This window comes from Coturnix japonica, chromosome 2, assembly GCF_054131305.1.
Source record: "Coturnix japonica strain WE chromosome 2, WE-NBRP24, whole genome shotgun sequence".
NCBI classification, from domain to species: domain Eukaryota; kingdom Metazoa; phylum Chordata; class Aves; order Galliformes; family Phasianidae; genus Coturnix; species Coturnix japonica.
The window spans coordinates 23449190-23470788 of NC_140664.1; the positions used below are offsets into that span (position 1 = coordinate 23449190).

Consider the following 21599-nt stretch of genomic DNA (forward strand, 5'->3'; position numbering starts at 1 on the left):
AGAAGAGAAAATGCTTTCCTTCCACCAAAAACTCCATCCTATAGTAAATTTTCATCTGAAAATGTTCAAGTCTCAGTGTTGCCCAAGAACTGAGCTAACCTGCAGCACAGAATCTGGGGAATGCCATGTAAGATGGAGAACATCCGCACAAAGATATTTTACATGGGAACATCTTGAAAGATGAAGACTTAACCATCAGTTGAATCACTGGCTTATCTCCCATCCACTGCTACATTGAGACCTCATTCCAAGATTTCAAATAAATCTGGAATTTCTTCCTTCTACATAGCAGTCAGAGGAAACAATGTTGCAGTCAAACTCAGAAAGTCATAACACCAGGATTATGTATAACAAAACGCAAGTTTACTTCATAGTATGCAAAGGGAGACTGGCCATTTTCTTTAATAACCTTGAATAGAGGTGGAAGGAGGGTAAATGTTTACACTAAAATCAGCTATGTAGACTGAAAAAAAATAGTCACATTTTTAAGCTTCTCCAATCTTACTGCATAATCATCATGTAATCAGCTTTGATAATCCACATTTTGGCAGCTGCTGTTGTGATGGTTTCTTCTCTCTTATCTTTAAAAACTGTTTGAGAAACACAATAGTTGTGAAAAAGCTATACACTTAAAAAGGCTTAATACATGTATTCAGGTACAGTCATCCACATACACACAGTCAATATATATTGGGGATTTAAGACATTTTAATTTGCAAAATGTTACTGTTCTATGAGGAAATGGGTGATGAGTTTGTTTTTCGTTTTGTTTCATTTTGTTTTGTTTGTTTTTCTGCCTGAGAAAACTCAGATGGCAATGTACTTACAACTGAAATTTATAAGTAAAAGTAATCAGTTTTCTTACTAAATTTCCGGGAAATTTAATTTTATGCCTTCCAAAGAGGGCACCAGCCATGAATTAAGTCTTGATAATTTTGCTGTTGAGATTTTTGTATATTTTTCTATTTAGAATCAAACATTGGTGATAGATCCTATGAAAATTATTAGAGAAACACACAAAAAAAATGACTGAGAAAAAACAAAAATGTGTAATTTGGCCTTCTAAAAACTGCAGAATATCAATGTAGTGTTTTTTCAGAGGAATAAACAGTAATCTAGTAATACCTAGGTATACTAATTTGGATGTTGTTTCTGATGCACTGAACTTACAGGACTGAAGACAGCTTACTAAAATCCTATCTCCTCCCAAAATTCACACAAGAGAATAATGCAGTGAAATTTCATAGAAATGTTACTTTGTTTGTTTGTTTAAACACACAGGAGCTCTATGTTCTCATCCCTGTTCACTGACAATTTATTCCATAATCATACCCATGCATAATTGGTGGGAATGGAACTGAAAATTAAGGGAGATATAAAAGAAAAACAGTGCTTGCATTTGCACAGAAGAGTGATACATGAGAAGGATTCAGTGCCATTACTATTCTGCAATTAGTGTTTTCAAAAATCTGATATAGGCACTGCACAAAGCATCGTAATACTGAAAGACCACATCTAAATTATGAAACAGAAATAGCCTATAGGCTTAGCTTGAAATCAAATCTACCAGCTGTCGACATTGCTTAGCAAATAGAGCATCCTGAAAACCTGGATCTGGGTAATCCAGACTGATTGATGCAATAGAAAGGAAAAGGGGGAAAAGTTCATGTATGGCCTCAGGTATTTAAGTAAGCAGAACCTACTGGAACCCCAGAAACTCAGAGTGCATTGGCTCAAAAGCCCAGAGTCTCTAGACCTCATACCATTTGCTTGTAACAGGATTGAGGGGCTGACAATATAGGAACAAGACTACCTTGGATCTATCCTTAAACATTAAATACCCCAAGGACAGTCTTAAACATTCCTAAATTAACTATCTGTATTTTTTCCAAATATTTTATAAAAAGATTTTATTTTCCTACAGTTGCTTGTTTGTTTCTGTTTATGAATTTTTGCTTTGTTTTAATCCCTATTATTTTGTTCCAAAACAGAACCATTTGTTCACGGACATTTGATTAGCAGCAATTATGGCCTCTGAAAACTTATCACCACCCTTCAGAAGCAACCTATTCCTCCCACCCACCCTTATCATTCATGTTTGGATGTTTCCAGATGAACTGACACATTAGAGGAATTCAGCAGTCAGTGATTGCCCCCAGCTCAACTGAACTCTTAAATTACTCTCCAGGTTTTTGTGTCAGATCTCATGTCCATGGGGAGACCATCTAGCTGGCCTAGTCGATGTGAAGTAAACAACATCATACTTCTCCACCCAGCTCACCCTCCCACCTCCATGCAGTGTCCAGCAACAGAACTGTGCCTCTTTTTGGAAAAATGTTTCTTTTCAGTCATGTAGGTGGAATTCCTTCTGTCACTGTTGTCATTGCTGTCTTTTCTGGCCTTATTTGTTTTATGAGAAGTGCAAAGGGTGCCAAAACAGTACTTAGGCTATTCATATGGACAATATTTCTCTTGTAAATAGCACATGCTCACAAAATACCAAAGATAGAATTTTAAACAGCGGGAACAAATAAACCAGAAGATCCTGCATGTGAGAAAATAATGAAACTTACCATATCAAACTCACAACTTCTACTTGATATGTAGCACAACTTTCATAACTTTCATATATAGTGCTGATATGAAGTTCTCACATATGATGAAATTTACTGCATCTGAATAAATGACTCTAAAATGCATTTTCCCTTGGTATCAAATAACTTTCTTGTCCTTATTTTTTACTTTCAATGTTCAGTATTTGCTCCAATCTTCTCTGAATTATGGTTCAACTCAGTAGTTCAAAATTCCTTATTCCGAATATACAGGCCATTTACAAGTTCTGTGTTTGTTTGTTTGTTGTTGATGTTTATTAACACTTTCTGAACCTGTTGATTCATAAAATGTGCACAATGGAATTTAGCAATGACTATTACATATTTAATGAACTTCGTAATTTTTATGAGTGTTCTTCTGTTCATACATTCAAAGAACACATCAGAAAATTTACTAATAATTCTGGGACCTGATATTAAATTGGTTGTCTGTGGTTCTCGAGTTCTTTTCACTTTTGTTACTTACTAGAATATACTCCTCCATTTCACATTCACAAAGCCTCAACCTTCATAGCAGACACGTTGCCTTTCTTTTGGGAGTTATAGACCTTATAAATTTACCTCAATGCACAGCCCAGATTGCTGGATAGTGCTGATTTATTCCTTGCATGACTTGAATATATATAATGCAAAAGATTAAGCAAGAATATTTTTGGTTGTTATTGTTATTGATTTTTTTTTTTTTTTTCCTTTTTGGATAGTCACTAAATCCCTAGGTAAACTCACCAGAAAATTTCTTACAAGAAGAGTTAAATATATATATATATATATATATGATAAAACGATTCTAAGTAAAATGCTGATCTTTCTAAATATTATTTTTTCCCAAGTGATATCTTCACAAGTACAGAGATTTCCTCATAAATATTACAATATCCAGAACTAATAAACCCTATGAATGCACTTCTTTTACCTGGTTTTGCTAGCACTGCAACAATAAAAGGCAACACACAAAACTACACTGTAAGACATTCTCTTATGTGAAAAACAAGACTTACCATTCTGAAAATATATTAGATCTATATGCTGAAGTTAAATCACTAATTTGCTGTTAAATCCCATCCAGTTATGTCTGCTGTCAACTGCTACACAGCTCTAGGATTACTATAGGAAATCATTGCATTATCATTAATTTGACCTGAGATCTTAACTTTACCAATACTTATAATAAACTTGCTACTGTAGTTAAGTTACAACAAAAACACACGTAAATAACAATCCACGTGTTAAATTACAGTGAATTTAAGTTTAAACATTCCTAAGCAAAGCAAACTGACATTCCCAAAGAAAAAGTAACATCTTCAAAGCCAGTGGCAGGGGGCTGGAATTTGATAATTCATAAATGGTCTCTTCCAACCTAAGCCATTTTATGAATCCATGAGTCTATGATGTTCCAAGCATATTATTTTTCTCTTGAAAACCACTATATATATATAGGGGATATATTAATAAAAATATATGTAAAAGACATGAAAAGTTTTCTAAAATCATTTCTTGCTTCACACCACAACTGCTTACATTGACAATGACTAAAGTAAAGCTTTAAAGCCATTCTAATCCCACAGAAAAGCTAGATTCTTATGCCATTGGAAAAAAACAAACAAACAAACAAAAATAAAAACTATTCCATAATTCTGCTGGATAACCTTGCTGCTCTTTGTTCACTTAGTTATTTTACTATCCAAACAATGCTACTATTACTACAGTGCTAATTAGTCTAGTGCTAATAAAACTTTTTGAAGAGCTACACAAACAAAGAGGAGTACATTATGTTGTTCCAGTCTCTGAATTTCTGAATCTAAAGTCAAGAAACTAGGTAATGGCCCACTGAAGTTACATTAACCTGTGCCATGTGTATTCTTGAATTATTAATGTCAAAGGTTGAGCATCTTTTGTCAGGTGACAGGAGACCTTGGTGCTTCCTCGCCCACTTGTTCCCTGCAGGAAGCCAGCAGAGAAGTGAAAAGGTGGAGTTGGAGCTCAATTTAGATAAAAAAATTGCAAGACTGCATGTGGAATACTTATGGAAAGCCATTACACTTAAGCAATTGTATTTCCCAATAGCTGAAAGAAAGAAAAATAATATAATTAGGCATAGGAAAGCAATATAAATTACTAACATAGTTTTGCTGTTCTGTGCAATAACATATCTCTTAACTGAGTTCAAATAATGAGATAATCCAGAACTACCATGCTTTCTGTAGAGTCAAACAGGCATCCCTTTTTGCCTGTCTCAAAATAAGAAAATAATAAAGAAGAAACCATTCCAAATCCACAGATTTCAGAGAATCAGTACATTTTTGGATAACACTTTTCTAAAACATGTAAAAGTAAAAAACGTATCAATAGTTTTAGCATTTGACAGAAAGAAATTTTGAAAAACTTTTATCTCCTAGTTATATTCCTCTGAATTTAGGAAGCATCTATCATTGTCATTAATGGGAAAAAAGACAAGACGATACTTATCAAGCCTGAAATATTCAACTATAATTTCCTTTAAGGATTGGAAAGACATCCTTACAACCTATACCAAGAGAAACAACCAATGCTGAACTAAAAGTGTTGATAGCAATAAAAAAGAACCATTTTGAGAATCATGTAGTCCATAAAGAAAACTCTATTAAGCATCAAGGGAACCATCATGAGACTATAAGCAGCTGGGAAAGATATAAAACTTAAGAAAAATGACACATAAGAAGTATAAATTGTCAGGAAAAAAACACAACAACATGTAAAAGAATGAAATATCTGATGCATTTGTGAAATGATACAATGCACAAATTAAAGCAACAGTTTGAAATTATTAAGATCTGGAGAAAATGCATTAAGCTTACAGTTAATAGGTTGTGAATGAAAAAAAAAATGCTGAATTTAGGTAGAAAACAAGATTTGATAGTTCAGTTATAGAGCTAATTGGTTCAGAAGAAGACAATGATTTTTTTTTTTTAATATCTTTATTTATTTATTTATTTATTTGAGCTCTTACTGATGAACCATCTAACCAAACAAAAATAGTAGGAATTTCTAAATAGGTAAGACTCATCTCACTTAAGCTAAGATTTTAATAAATTAGCTACTTTACATTCATGGTTTAAGCTCCCCCTCTAGTCAGTTAATAGAGGTGAGCACTGCAAAGAGGTGACTCACTCATCCCATCTATACCTAGATAAGAGGAATAAGAGGAATTTTTGTTGCATGTTCTTGGAAGAAACCCTACAATCTGCTCTGTCATGACTATAAAATAAAGTCTGGACAATTCTGTCCATATTAAAAATGTACTTCCTTTAGTCTACAGTGAGATACGTTTGATTTGATTCTACATTTGTTACTATCAAGAAATTCATATTAACTTTCTCAAGTATGGTATTTGAGAAACCAGACCATTAAAAAACTAGAAAGAGAGAATGAAACTTCATGGACAGAACTAAAATTCATAAAAAACATGTTTTATATGAATCTGTGTGTTAAGCAGATGTTGCTCTTAGTAAATCATCATGCTTCTAGCTCTTTGCTTTATTTACAAACATGCTTTACATGAGGAATTATATCTACATAGGCCTTTTATTTTCTAGGTGACCAAAAATTAAAATATCATTTATAGCTCTTTGTGAGTAAATATACATGCCATCGTTTGCCTGGATATTATTTCAAATTACAATCAAGGAGATTTCACTGATTTTTAAAGGATAATTTTTTTTTTTTTTATTGTAGAATACATATATTTGGCTTTGAAGTTAACATTAAATCTGCATAGTCTATAGCTACCTGATATGGTTTTGTGGTTTGTTGTTGGTATTTCACATCATAGCATCATGCAGTGTACTCAGAGTTAAAGAGCTAATGCTGCAGTGAATGGATTGTCAGTAGCTCCAGCTACCCAGTTCTCAGAAGAACTACAGTTCTCTGGAGACTTCATTATTCCATTTCCATTTTCTGCACAGAGGGAAAGATAAAACTGACTGCAAGTCATGAGTCTCTTTTTTCATACTGGCAGACCAGAGTAAGAACTTCAGTTTTTAGAATCTCTCTCTCTTACACATTTATGTCTTAGCTTCAATTTCATCATAAAATTATTGTTTTGCTCCTTAAACTTTACATAAATCTTCAGCTACTATATATATAAGCCAGTTTCACTTTGCTCATGTGGTTATGACTAAGTTTGACTCACACCAATGGTGAATGTTTCCATAACAACTTACATACTATGAAATGGTGAAATGCTAGAAAAACTATTAAAAAAAAATACAGAAACATGACCATAGTGATATGGTTATATGAAAAGTTCCTTTCCTTTTTATAATTTATTTAATCCTGACTTGGCAGCTGTTGTCCATCTAGCAAAAGCAACAAGTAACAACAGTCTTCAGTGATTATTTTAGAAGTCAGAACATTTATTACATTATTTGACTGTACATCATTTGGCTTTCCTTACATTTCAACATATTCTGGAGTGAAGTAGACCAGATGATGGAAATCAAATAAAGGAGCATGCTAACCAGTCTTTATTTTTATGATTATTATTATTTTCCTGTAAGTCTTTGGGATTTGAGAGGCATTTTTTAAAACAGAAGATTCAATCTAATCTAAACTTCTGCATGGTCTGAAGAACCTCATGAAGTTCAATAAGGTCAAATGCAAGATCCTGTACATAGGTCAGGGAAGTCACAAACAAAATAGATAATGAGTGGATCAAGATTAGCCAAGTAGTAAAGGATTTGGGGATACTGGTGAGCAAAAAAACTGGATGTGAGCTGGCAATATACACATGCAGCCAAGAATAATAACAGTATTAAGGGTCTCATCAAAAGAGCCGTACCTAGCAGGCCAAGGGAAGTGATTCTCCCCACCTACTACTATTGAAATGATGCAAATCAATCACCAGTTCTAAGCTCCAGAATGGTAGTAGCGCATACATAAGAAACTCTGATGTTGAAGTTACAGCTACATCTAGTTGCTTCCTAAGAGGGGCTCTGATTTTCCAATAGGTTTCTGTTTTGCAGTCCTCACTCCCCCACATTTCCTTTGCACACCAGCAATGTTGTCCAAAAGCATTTCTGGGCCTAAGAATTCTGTCTCTGGGTGACTATTTGTATGAATTATTTCTGTTTTGCTTTTATCTCAAGGCTTAGAATTTTTGTAGTTCAAATCTTGTTCCTGCTTTCTTGTATACCCATTTCACTGGGTTCTGGGTAACTGTTTCTCAGCTTAAAAGATTAAAAAAGCTTTTCCACATCCTGAGGAGCCTTATCTACTAGTACTAAGCCACTACATATTTCTTTCTCTGCAGTGAAAACACATGCAGTATTGTGTACAGATCTGGAGCCACCAGCACAAGAAGGATGTGGACCTGTTAGAACAGGTCTAGAGGAAGGACACAAGGATGACAGGAAGTGCCTCTCTGTCATGGCTTTGTAATTTTTGCTAATGGTATTCCACATCATAACATCATGTGGAGCACAGAGAAGAACTACACATCCCAGAGGACTTCATGGCCAGAGAGGGAGATACATCATGGAAGTGACGCTCTCACTCTCTCTCACTGACTGGCAGTGGGTGTGGATGTACTTCCAAGCTGTGGCATCTTCCGTTTCAAAGTAGGCTTCTCGGTCTTTGGAAACCTCTCTCTCTCTCTTATTTTACTTGATTTATTAGCTTCGATTTCAATTAGATTGTATGATATCATGTTATCTTGCATTATGATATCATAGTTAGTAAAATAAGTTTTCCTCCTTAGATCGTTGCTGTTTCTCTGTTTGTTTCCTTGAGCCCAACTCCCTGCCCTTTTCCCTTTTTCCCTTCCCATTTTTGGGGTCAGGGGGCCCACAGGCCTACTGCCCCCCTGTCACGGACATAGATTGCTCTAGATAACTCCGTGACACTCTCCTGTGAAGACAGGCTGAGAGAATTGGAGTTGTTCAGCCTGGAGAAGGGAAGGTTCCTGGATAACTTTACAGTAGCCTTCCAGTATCTAAAGGGGGCCTACCACAAAGATGGAGATGGACTCTCTATCAGAAAGTGTAGTGACTGGACAGAGTAATGGTTTTAAAATAAATAATAGATTTGGTTTGGGTATTAGGAAGATATTTTATTATTATTATTATTCAGGATGAGGAAATACTGAACAGGTTGCTCAGAGAAGCTTTCAAGTCCAGGGTGGATGGGGCTTTGGGCAAACTAACCTAACAAGCAGTGTCCCTACACATAGGGAGTCCCTACACATAGAACTAATCCTTCTTTAAGTTCCCTTCCAACTCATTCCATTCTATCATTCTGTTATTCTGAAGCGTCTCTGTTGTCATGGAGGAGAAGGTGGCTACGGGACCTGGTCCTCCCTTTATGAAAGGAGTTACTATGTACATTGTATATTTTTTGAATACTCAGATATTTTATCTGGAAATATTTCTGGAAAAGTCTGAGCTGCCTAACATTTCCTTTGCTAATCTTTCCCTAGTCTATCTCCTGTCCAAACATCAAGAACTGGTAAGGAAATATTTCAGGACATGAGATGGGGTGTCATGAAATTAAAGTTATTGAATAAAACACTTTCATCACTATGTTTCTGTCACTTTTTGCAAAAAGACAGCACAGAAGTAGCTAGGGCTAGGGAGCTGAAATCTGGCAGTCACATTTTGTAGCCTCAGTAGTTATCTCTAGTTACAGAGAATGACTGGACCAATAACACTTCAAAACAGAATTTTAACAATTGTTTCCTGAATTTCTTTGGGATTTATTTTGGTGGTATTAAAGGCTTGCTTGGTTTTAATACAGAGACAGTGAATACAGGATTTCCATTATGATGCAGCTTGCATTTAATGCCTCACTATTTTACATCCACCAGTAATGATATAATACTAAATTGAATTAAAATAGCATAACATTGATATTAGAACACACTGTAAGAAAGCTATAAAGAAATGAAAATTTCTTGCCTTGTTCTTTCTATATTCCACACTTCTTACAGCCATTCCCACACAATGGCTTTCATTCAATCAGAACTAGTTCTTGTTACACTGGATAATTATACACTGCCTAGCTTGAAGAGAATGGTGACTACTAAAACACCTACGTTACATGGAAATGTCTTTTACCCCCATGCCTCTTGATGCAGAAATGCAAAACATACATATACTACTGGATGTTTTTTTTGCATCTCAAATAATGACATGTTTTTTTTCATAGTTTATCATAACGTGTATAATGCAGCCTATATGAAAGTACAGAATGCTATCACTTCTGTAATATCTGTATTATCCAGAAACATATTATTCACAGCATCTCATTAACAGAAACCTCACAGTGAAATTCATCCACATTTCAGTGAAAATGTGTCAACATCCTCCATGAATTACTATGTGGTAGACTGCAACAGATTCAGTTTGTATCTCACACAGTCACAGAATTGTAGGAGTTGGAAAGATCTCCAGAGATCATTAAGTCCAAACCCCACACAAAGGCATCCAGGCCTTGAATATCTCCAGATAAGGAGACTTCACAGCACTCTGCACTCCCTGGGCTAGCCACACTCCTTCACCAGGTGCTCAGCTACCAGATCAAGATGTGACCTAACAGTTTCCCTACCAGTTACCCTTCCAGTTAAACATGGACTGAAGTGCATTTTAAGCAAGATGACGCCAGTGTCATCATAGATGCTAATCGTGCTAATCAAGCACAAGTATGGTAGGTTCTTCACTTGGAGAAATTCATGGCTTCTGTCGAAAAGGCTCTATGCTAAAACAAATCAAACACGGGAAGGCAGAAGAAAAAGCAAAAATAAAACAAAAACAGAACAAAATGAATTATCAGATATCTTGCAACTGTGTTTAAATTATTTTTTTTAACAAGGTGAAGCATAGACTGAGTTATTGAAGACACAGTCAAAGAGGAGGAAAAAGGAAAGATAGATAGATAGAGCAAAAAGAAAGATAAAATGGCAAATGTGGAAAAGAATTTCATTCATATATTATGACATTGAAGATTAGTGCAAATACATAAATCAGAGTATATGAAACTCTGGTGAAAACTACACAGGGCTTTGAAAGAATAGAACTCTAAGCTTTGCCTGTTTTTCTGCAGCTGATTATTAATAACATTTCTTACTTATTTTCTTAACTCTCTCTCAAATACAGTGTTAGAACACTATTTTGCCATCTTAGCCTGAACAGTTTTCAGGTTTCATCTTCTTCAGTTTTTCTCCCAACAATGATTAGATGTTTGTGCTTTCTTTAATATGTCATGAATTTAAGGTAGTAGGATATAAAAATATTAAATGAAAATGTCTATGCTCTTCTGGACTACAAGGTACATTTTTCATTGAAAGATCATTAAATTGACCTTTCACAGATCAACAATCAGGAATTTACCAGGCAAATATTATATTAGATGTTACCATAATTACCCTTTTTTGAAATTATTTTTCTGAAAGGATGACAGAATGTATCAGTCCTTTTGAGTATCCAAATATGTGTCAAATTTTGCACCAGATTAAAACTTCAATAAAGAAAATTTATCATAGCCTTGTTTGTCACAGTTTAAAATTCTACTCATTATGTTGGAAACATATCTTCATTTGTATAAGCTGAATGATAAAGGTATTAACTCATATTTATTAGTAGTATTATTACTTTTTTGTTTTACTTAAAATACAAGAAAACAGATATTACCTGGACAATCAGCAATGATTGAAATACTGCTAGATAAACAAAGTGTACTTTTTGTCAGAAGGAAAAATCTTAACAACTTGCATGGAATTCACATAACTTCTGGGAAAGGCTATTTTTCCTGAGTAGCATGAAAACTTGATTCAGCTCACACAGGCTAGAGTATGGAGTGCAGACGATCTTGGATTCTGCTACACATTAATCTGTATTTGTTGCAGGGCAGAAAAAACTTCTTCTAAAATCAGCCTCTTCAATTAATATTAAGGTATATTAAGGGCATTCTGCCTGTTTCTCTTGTGGGAGGTTTTAAGAGTGTATTTCTTTTGTTTATTTATATACTTACTGGTAATATAAGTATATCACTAAGTAACTGCTTTAGGCCTCCCCAAACTTTTCCAACTCAATCAGTGACTTTAAATTTTCTGTAAATGTTTTCTATCTTCTTCAGAAAATAATCTTATACTCTCAAAAATTCTAGAAAAGAATTACAATAGAATATATACAGGTGCAAAAGAGAACAGTCATTTCCTCAGAATGAAACTGGTTCTGAAAGTTTTCAATCAAAGTATTTATATAAGCTGTGTTATGTTGGGAATCTTTTCAAATTCCTGTGAATTGCTGTGTATCATAGGGTAGAGAGTTTCTAAAATACCACTTCAGAAGTACTTTCAGTGTAGCTGCCAGATAAACATTCAGGTCCCTGTGGCTCTGTGTTCCCAAGAATGCAAATGGCAGAGAGCAGCATGAATGGAAGCTTTGCTGGCAGAGGCTGACAAAATGCCATTGGAAATGTTGGAGGGAATCCGAGAAAGAAAACTGTTATCTGTGTATCATGCTTTCTACAGGCCATTGAAACAAGTGGAAACTTAATAAATATGTACATTAAATAGTAACAAACAGGTAAGTATGTTGAACCAAATTTATATGTATAAAAATTTAAAGTGACTTTTGATGTGGCTGCTATTTTCTTATGAGGGCCCTTCAGCCTTGAGGAACATATTTTAGCTTGATTCATGAGAAACTGAGTCAGGCAATAGGCCTAGCAGCACCTCATAGTACCTGCTGAATCCCAGGGGAAATGTGCCTACTCACAGAAGCACTCTGCTTCCTCTGCAGCATATTGGGTTGAAATAAGGAAGAGGCAATTTATAATGGTGAAGAGTGAAGGGGGAAAGAAAGAAAACAGGAACAGTCTCAACTACCCAGTGCCATATAACACCTGAGAAACAGTAATATCCCATTTTGATACAAGTGATCATTTCAAAGCCAGATCAAGCATGTTCTTTCAAAATACCTCCAGCAATAGTTTGAACTAATGTCTACTTTTGCCATGAAACAGGCTGTAATTGTGTGCTCACAGAGCCAGGAAACAGCTGAGAAGTATTTCAAAAAGCTGTTCAAGACATTCCTCCTCCATGCCTTTCAGAAGCCAGTTACTGTCTTCTGGTTCAGAGGTGGTGCATGAGCATCGCCCATACAAATAAACATAATATGGGTAAACATGTCAGATGTGGATGTGCATCTGATCTATCAGCAGGAATGCTATGACAGATCTGGCAACAAGCTAGTTATATAAGCGCTGGAGTTCAAGCCAAAGTTTCACTGGAAAATTCCAGTACGCTTGACTCATAATATTCTGTCTGAAATAATTTATATTCAAAAAACCTTCACAAAAACCCAGGTGAATGATATCTGCTACAGAGCACAGGCTTGTAAGATCTAGAGAAATTCATATTTCAGGGTAGTCTTTAACAACATAGAAAAGTTGACATATTGATCTTCCCCAGATGGTTTTTTGTTTTTTATCTTTTGTTTGTTTGTTTGTTTTTAAACATTTATTTTGTCAAAACGAACTCCAAAAAGGAAAAAAAATAAATAATAATCATCCAAAAAGAAAACCAAGATACACTGCCACCAAGGTTTCTGAGAACCAAACATCAATTTCGTATAAATGCTCTGCAGAGTGGAAAATGAAGCCCTTTGCTATAAACAACACAACTACCTGTGGTGCGGGTCTACCTCAGCTGACTGCCTGATGTCCACCAAGCTACACGCTCACTCCTCCTCAAGAGGACTCTGAGGAAGAATATAAAATGAAAACGCACAGGGGTTAAAGCAAAGACAAGGAGATCAGTTACCAGTTATCGTCATGAGAAGAACTGTCTTGACTTGGGAGAATTTAACTGAAAAGACCTGCCCCAGTAGCTGTGTCTTTATTTAGGGTCTGCTTCATAAATCTCTATAACATAATCTGCACAATTCATCTGAAATAAAACATTCCGAGGCTTAAATATTTTTCCCTCAAAGTGAGCATTCAGAGATCTTTTACTTAGTCAGTGACTAAAAAGAAGCAATTCACATGTAAGAAGATAAAACAGCTTTCTGTTGGTCTTAATTTTGTATTTACATGGAATTGAAGATTTGGTGGAGCAAATGTATAGGATGATTTAGCAAAGCAAACATAGGATTTAGTATATGGTGAAGAAGTCTGTTTACAATTCTAGTAGAAGTTCATTTACTTTCAGTTTTATTACATCAAGGAAAGTAAAACCATCTTAGACTGATTTGTAAGACTTCTAGTCTCGTTCATTCTATAAATATAATCTCAGGCAGTGAGATGATATATTTACTTATATGTGAAAAAACTTAATGTACTTTGAGTAAAGGAGCATGTGTTTGGTCTATGAACATTTCTGAATTTTTATAAGTTCACTGCATTAGTCCCCCAACACCTCACACAGAGTCTGTTTGTCTGTACTGGGGGAAAGCCTGTTGAAGTCAAACACTGTGTATGGACCTCTGTGAAGCACTTTATAAAGTAACAAAATGGTTTCAAGACTATTTTACCTTGCACAGGACTAAGCATCGTTGCATGTACTATGCAATGTAATGGAAAAGTTCCTTCAAAGCAGAAAATGCACATTATTAAAAAAAGTTCCTTTTAGTCCACTATGAGGAAAAAAAAAAAAAAAAAGAAAAAAAAAAAGGTAACAGCTACCTTAGTGTATTTCTATATCATACTCTGCAAGGACAAATAAATAGTGAATGGTGGATTGTTATATACTAGTCACAGAATCTTTAGTGTTCATTATGGAATTTATCATTTCATTAGTCTATCAGACTATCTAGGTAAAAATTAGTTGTAAGATGCTCTCAGATTCTCAGGTATTCTTTAGAAAAATAAATAAATAAATAACAAGTTTTTAGCAAACAACATAGTAGATATATAATAATTGTTTGAGCACCAGATTTTTATTTTTTTTCCTGGGGTGCATTAAAAAGAGTGTGGTCAGCAGATGTAGAGACGTGATCCTCCTCTACTCTTCCCTTTTGAGGCCACATTTAGAATATTGTGTCCTGTTCTGGGCTTCCCATTTCAAAAAAGACAGGGAACTCCTAGAAGGAATCCAGAGGAGTACCACAAAGATGATAAAGGTTCTGGAGCTTTTCCTGTATAAGGAAAGGCTGGGTAACCTGGACTTATGAAGCCTGAAGACTGAAAGGGAATCTGACTAAAATTTATAAATATCCATAGAGAGGTGGGAGACAAATGGATGAGACCAGGCTCTCCTTGGTGGCTGGTAGTGATAGGACAAGGACTAAAGCCCTAAAACTTGAACACAGGAAGCTCCATGCTAACATGCAAAAGTATGTCTTTATGATGATGAAGCATTGGGACAGATTCCCCAGAGAGGCTTTGGTGTCTCCTTCTATGGAGAAACTCAAGACACATTTGGATGGTTACCTGTGTGACGCATTGGGGTACCTGCTTTAGCAGGTGAGTTAGACTCAACCCCTGCTATTCTGTGATTCTGTATTTCACCAGAAAAGAATTGAAAGTGCTTTTATTTAAAATTAGGTATCTTTCAATAAACACTGAACTACTCCTACCGAAGCAAATATAGTACATAATTCCTATATGCATTTACTAAAATATGTAAAGAATAAGTGGTGGTTTATTTAGAGCTGTTCTTTTCTAAAATGTTTTACAAGTGATCTTACTTATCCCTATGTGTGTGTCAATAGATGGATACAACTATCTTGATGACAAAATCTGCTCAGTTACAAGGTCCAGAATTCAAGCTTTCTAATTTCCACAGCTTCTTTATTACATGTGAAATAAAATGAAATTAATGAATCTACAACTCTTTTTCTCTAAAGAAAAATAATACGAGTTGTATTTGTTTTTATACTAGTCCTTGTATGTTCCAAAGTGTTGTACACATACTTCTTACATAAGATCTTAGTAGGCTGCTAAAACCAACAAAAATTGTTTTCGTAACAAGAACATACATTATCAAGGGAAATTATTCTAATTCTAGGATACTGAGATGGTAGAGATTCCATATTTGCTACTACATAGTTCAGTCTTTCCTCTATTAAAATACTGGAATGAGGATTCCTTCCACAGTCATTAATACAACAAGGTGACCTAACAGAGTATCAAAGATAGAAAAGCTCTTTAAAGAAAAGTCAGTTCAGAAAAGAACAGAAAAACAGTGAAGTACTGAAACTACTGAAATGTACTTTAAACTGTTTTTGTGAAAGCAAGAGAGGCACATTACATTCTAGTTTCTAACAATTATCAAGATGAAATGGGGAAAAAAGAAGCACCTGACATTTCAAATGTCTGCCAACAGGAAAACTTATTTTCAAGGAAGTAAAATAGAATTAGTACAACAATAATACTGCCCTGGCCACATGCAGCCTTACAGAGGCTTATGGATACAAAGCCATATGTGTAACGATTGAGATAATAGAAAATTTAGGAAGAGTTTCCACTCTGCTTTCCCTGCAAAGATATATGCTGAGTAAAAAGAGACATCTTGCTTACTGAGAAATCACAGGAGATAAAAGCACTTCAGTAGAAAATACAGAGAATAAAAAAGCTGTGCTCAGTGTGTTTGAATCTGAGCTTGCTATCAATACTTTAAGACTTTGGTTTCTGAATTTATGATCTCAGACAAATACAGTTGCTTTCCAGCTTTGATATCACAGAGCAATTAAATGCAAGTTTCATCCTTAAACCCCTTTAATATCTACAAAATTGTCATGCCCACTCTTCTCCCTTGAGATGCTTAAATCCTAGAGGCAGCCTCAAACCATAGTGAGCTGACTCCATTCTACACAGAAAAGATCATTTTGATTGCTTTCTTTCACCATTTACCACTGCCGCTACCCAGTTCATTTCCCATATACTCACAGCCTTCCAATCCCATTGCATTGCTCAGGATCCCAATAAAGAACATCAAATTACAACATATCTCTTGAAAAAAATGTCTCCATACTTGGAAAGGTAGAATAGGAGTAGAACTGGTGGCTTTTTCTTGTTATTGCTTTTACACAGTCAAACAATGTGTTCTTTAAAAATATATATATTAATCATTATATTTCTCATGGCTTCATCTTCCAGTTTCTTTTAAAATCAGTTTTGGTATGGGACCAGGAAGGTAGAGAAGTTCATACACTTCTGATCATCTCTAAGATCAAGGACAAAGAAGGTTACAGGAAAAATTGTTCTGTCAATAAGTAGAGTGACGATAATTATTTCCTCAGCTGCTAGCTCTCAGTTTGAAATGATCAGAAACCCTGTTTTGTTCTTTTCCCAAATGTTGGTAAAAAAGCATGAAAGAAGACACAAAACATCACATTATTGCCATCTCCCTAGGGATCACCTTCACTCACGCAGAGACAAAGCTAAAATTGCCCATGGAGAAAAAGCAGTAGAAAAAGCAACAAAGCGCAGAATGAAGTAACAGAAAACCTCAAAGAGACAAATATGGATAAAATGTGTACTTTTTCCAGAGCGAAAATCAGTTGACATACTGACAAGGGCAATCACATCTTTTATACTGGGCAAAATTATTGCTGGCACCAACTATACAATTTGCTGCCAGAGAAACAGACAACTGAAGAAAAAGTACATCTCAACTTATTTAGGACAGAGAAATGACATTCAAATGAAATCTACAGATTTCTCTTTAATCAAGGTCCAAAGAAACCAACACATTTGGCAATACTTAGAAGTATTAGTCTCTCTCTTCTACATTTGTATTCATAAATAATTAGATTTGCTTAAGTCGTTCAGATCCATTAATAATTACTTAAACAGCTAGGTAAGGAATATTTGATAAGACTCAACTCTGACTTCACATGAAAGCATTAAGCTGTGATTTCTGCATAGAATCAGGGACCAAGCTGTTTCCTGACTGGGAAATGTTTTTGGGTTTTTTTGTTTGTTTGTTTTTTTGTTTTGTTTTTTCTTATCAGGAATGTTGAAAGGTAATAAAGAGCAAAAGTAAGCTATAACTATACATATCATTTAAATAACTCAGGCATTCTGTGTGCTTTGTGTGTTGTACTGTACGTGCAACAACCAATTCAGGAGCTAGCAAAAGTGCCCTCAAAAGTCATGAATACAACTCTATTTTAAACTGAGACCATTTTCACTGTTCTGAAGAGCAATAGTCATAACGCAATCTGTTTTTCAGACCAAGAGCTGTTCTTGCCTTGAGGAGCTCACGTCACAGACATAGAAACCTGTAAGAGGCAAGCTTTAACTTGCCAATTACAGTCACTTTAGACACTGTAGGCTTGCATTTATCTTGCAATAAGCCTAAGATCTGTTTCACTCAGTATAACAGTTTGCCAGAAGTGCCACCAAAGAGACAGGTCTTGCACTAAGATCCCCAAAGCTAACACTATGTATGGTCTTACCAAGCACTTCTGGGAGCAAAGTAAATTCGTTCTCAGTTGAGACAATGCATTGTCTCTCCCTATGGATGGAATTGGAAAGAAAAGCTTAAGCTAGCTCTCCTCTTCTAAAAAGAAAACATCGGTACTCCTGCCTCTCAGCTGAATCCCGAGCACAAATTACAAGACTGCACTTCCTCTCCTAAGAAGCAGCACCAAGCAGCACTCAGATACCCGCCACTTTCCATTAAGTTCTTACGAGTGATTAGGATAAGTTTATTGTACTGTCTTACAGGCTATTGATTGCCCAGAGAGACTGCAAATGCCCCATCTCTGGAGGCATTCAAAGCCACGTTCAGTGGGATTCTAGGTAGATGATCTAGAGGTTTGGAGCTGGATGGTCTTTAAGGTCCCCTACAACTTAAGCCATTCAGTAATTTCATCAACAAACCATACAAAACTGTTCATACCTGCACTGGGGTTCATCACCAGACCAGCTGTGTCAGTAAAACTACTTGTAGGACTTCATGGCTGACAAGTGAATTAATCCCTGTTAAAATAAATAAATAAATAAATGATAAAAATACCTTTCCTTTTGCAGAATTCTTCTAAATACTTTGCTTACAGTGGTGTCCGTACACCATTGCAAACATGCACAATGATACCAGCACAACCAAGTGAACAATGAAATGCAGTATGTCGCAAGAAGAGCCTTTTAAGTCAGATTTTCTGTCCAGCTAACACACTGAGAAATTCAGCTGTGACTCATCTCTTTGTACAGTATATTAAAGCATCAGCTTAGCACTTCTTATTCTAAACCTCCCTAGAGCTCTCAAAACCAATCTGAGGAGGCACGGTAACAAACGTGCTAAAGGTGGCAGCATCAGTGGAGCAAGCAAGTCTAGTCTGTCTGAACAGTTTCAAATTGGAAAAAACACTTGAGTTCTCTATCTCATATTGATAAGTACATCTGAAACCACAAATACAGACTGTAGTTTCCGTTGTCTTTTTTTTCTTTCTTTTTTTCTTTTCTTTTCTTTTCTTTTCTTTTCTTTTCTTTTCTTTTCTTTTCTTTTCTTTTCTTTTCTTTTCTTTTCTTTTCTTTTCTTTTCTTTTCTTTTCTTTTCTTTTCTTTTCTTTTCTTTTCTTTTCTTTTCTTTTCTTTTCTTTTCTTTTCTTTTCTTTTCTTCTTTTCTTTTCTTTTCTTTTTTCTTTTCTTTTCTTTTCTTTTCTTTTCTTTTCTTTTCTTTTCTTTTCTTTTCTTTTCTTTTCTTTTCTTTTCTTTTCTTTTCTTTTCTTTTCTTTTCTTTTCTTTTCTTTTCTTTTCTTTTCTTTTCTTTTCTTTTTTCTTTTCTTTTTTAACTTATCCAGAAAACTGTCTTCCTTATGCCATTGGAGGTTCTTTCCATTTTCATTTGAGAAAACTGTGGCACTCAAAAATTATCAGCACAGTTCTGGTCCACACAGTACAATTTCTCATTTTGGTTAAAGGGTACAGGTTTCCAGTTAATTTCTTTAAAATTCATTTCAGCATTGGGTACATATGTACCGATGGCTGTTCTGCAGAATTTATGTTAACATCAGCCAATTAAAAGGAAGTTATTGCAATCTACTATCACTAGGTTAAATTGATTAGCAGGGAGGTATTCAATAATAATAATAATAGAAACAAAACAAAAACCTGTGCCAATTAAGTAGGGTGTACTGCAATAATATTTTACATTTCTATAGCACTTCACATTTATCGTTTGACCAATTAGGATGAAAGAGCAATGTTAAATCACACCAGGCCCATTTGAAAAAGGGTGGCATCTAACCACCAAGTTGTTCTACTTCTCAGTGGGAAAGTCTTCACAATAACACTAAGCGAAGTCTAAATCTCTCAAGATATAACAGGATTTTTCCTAATTTTGCAGAAAAATAACACAACTCCAGAATAACATCAATACAAATACCCTTTGTTAGTCTCAGAATTTTAGCCATAAATTATATTTATTTTGTTTGAATACAGTCTAGAATACTTACAGTGAAGATGAAAGCCAGACTGCCTGGCTCAAATGGGAAAGGGCACTAAATATATTAAGACTGTTCCTTTAAATTGGTTGTACATCTCCCCCAGAGGAATGTAATGCTGTTCTGGACACATTCTCTACACAATTTTATTAAAATCCTTTGCAAAAACTGTACTTTTGACAAAAATGTATCCGCTTCCACCTTTCAAACATTAAAACTTTGTGATTTCCTCTACTTTCTCAACTGGAAGTATGAAATGTTAGAGCCTTAAGAAAGAATTAAATGAAGAGCCTCAAGTTCTCAAGATAAGTAACTCCTTTACTCAAGCTGTTTGTTTGCATGCTCACTTTATCAGTGTCTCCATAAAGTAATATAATAATGAGTTGTGGTTTTAAGGATATTTGACCACACGTAGTAAGAACTTAAATCTTCTTATGGGTTTAAAAACAACAAAAGTATTTGGGAGATTGTTCTGTCAATTACACTTGTCTATAAGGCATATGTGTGACAAAGGAATCACTCTTCTTTTGCATTTCTAAGTCTTATATATGACAGTGTGGAAAATGTTAATGTTACTGTAGTCAGTAATTGAAGCCACTTCAGGTGTGAGGTTTAACTGAGAGACAGATGCACAAAGACTGCAGGCAGATATAGAAATGAGGTTAGTAAACAAACAGAGCAAGGTGAATGCAGTACTCCATACCCTAATAAAACTGTACACATGTGAACCATGTATGCACAGGCTCCATGCTTTGTAAGTAATATCAAGTGTTATATAGTTTAAAATACATAGTTCTCAAAACTCTTGATGTTGTTGGGAAAAAAAAAGAAAAAAAAAAGTTTTTCTTATGAGAGCTAGGAGCGTATGCACATTTTGAAACTGCTACTTGACATGCATAACGTGGGGTTTTTTTGCTTACTTTTTAGGTGAACTAATGATTTTATAGCCTATGTGCTAGGCTTCTAGCAGAAAATATACCCTATTACTCACATACTGTTAAAATTAATCATCTAACAGTAAAGGCCAAGTGCTTCAATCACAAATCCTTCTCAATATAATTTTAAGGTATATGTTTTTAGAGGAAGTAAAAAATTATTGTGTTAATTGGAAGATTTTCAATCATTGCAAGGCGAGAGGCCTCAGGTTAAGACTATTGTTGTAGCACTGCTGAGCCCTAGTGGTAGGAAGCAGTTTGTACTGAAGCCAACAGGTAACCTTTGGCAAAGAGTTTGCAACATCAGGAACACCTGGTTGAAATAAGTGCCCAACTTGCTTAGCTGGATGGTCTAAGAAGAACGCTAATGTGGAACAGTAAAATGATACATAAAAACAAACAAAAAAATGTTCAAAAAGATGTGCATACAAAGGAGCTATTTTATCTGCTCAAATATACAATGGTTCTTTTAATTTCTGTTTTGCCTACCATCATTTTAGTGTAGATCTACCTAGACAACTTTCTCTTGTATTTTCATAGCTGAAAATGCATGGGGATTAATAATAATAATATTAATAATAAAATGCTTCTTCAAAACTTCAAAAGAAGCTTTACTCCAACATGGCATTGTGTTTTTACTTGACACTGCACATGTGGCAAAAGCTTTGTTCCTCACACACTGAGGATCC

The 21599-nt window shown here is 35.0% G+C and overlaps 1 long non-coding RNA gene across 2 annotated transcripts in view; it reads right to left on the reverse strand.

The window, feature by feature from the left end:
- LOC107310296 (uncharacterized) overlaps window positions 1-21599 on the reverse strand; it is a 79131-nt gene that overhangs the window by 25804 nt on the left and 31728 nt on the right. The window contains exons 2-4 of one of the 2 annotated variants that reach the window (XR_001553550.3): window positions 18433-18512; window positions 3611-3716; window positions 2580-2885 (exon numbers count right to left, since the gene is read on the reverse strand). This is a non-coding gene — a long non-coding RNA (uncharacterized LOC107310296). Of the gene's footprint in view, window positions 1-2579; window positions 2886-3610; window positions 3717-18432; window positions 18513-21599 lie in introns of those variants that run through there. The other variant, XR_014942496.1, reaches the window with a different exon arrangement.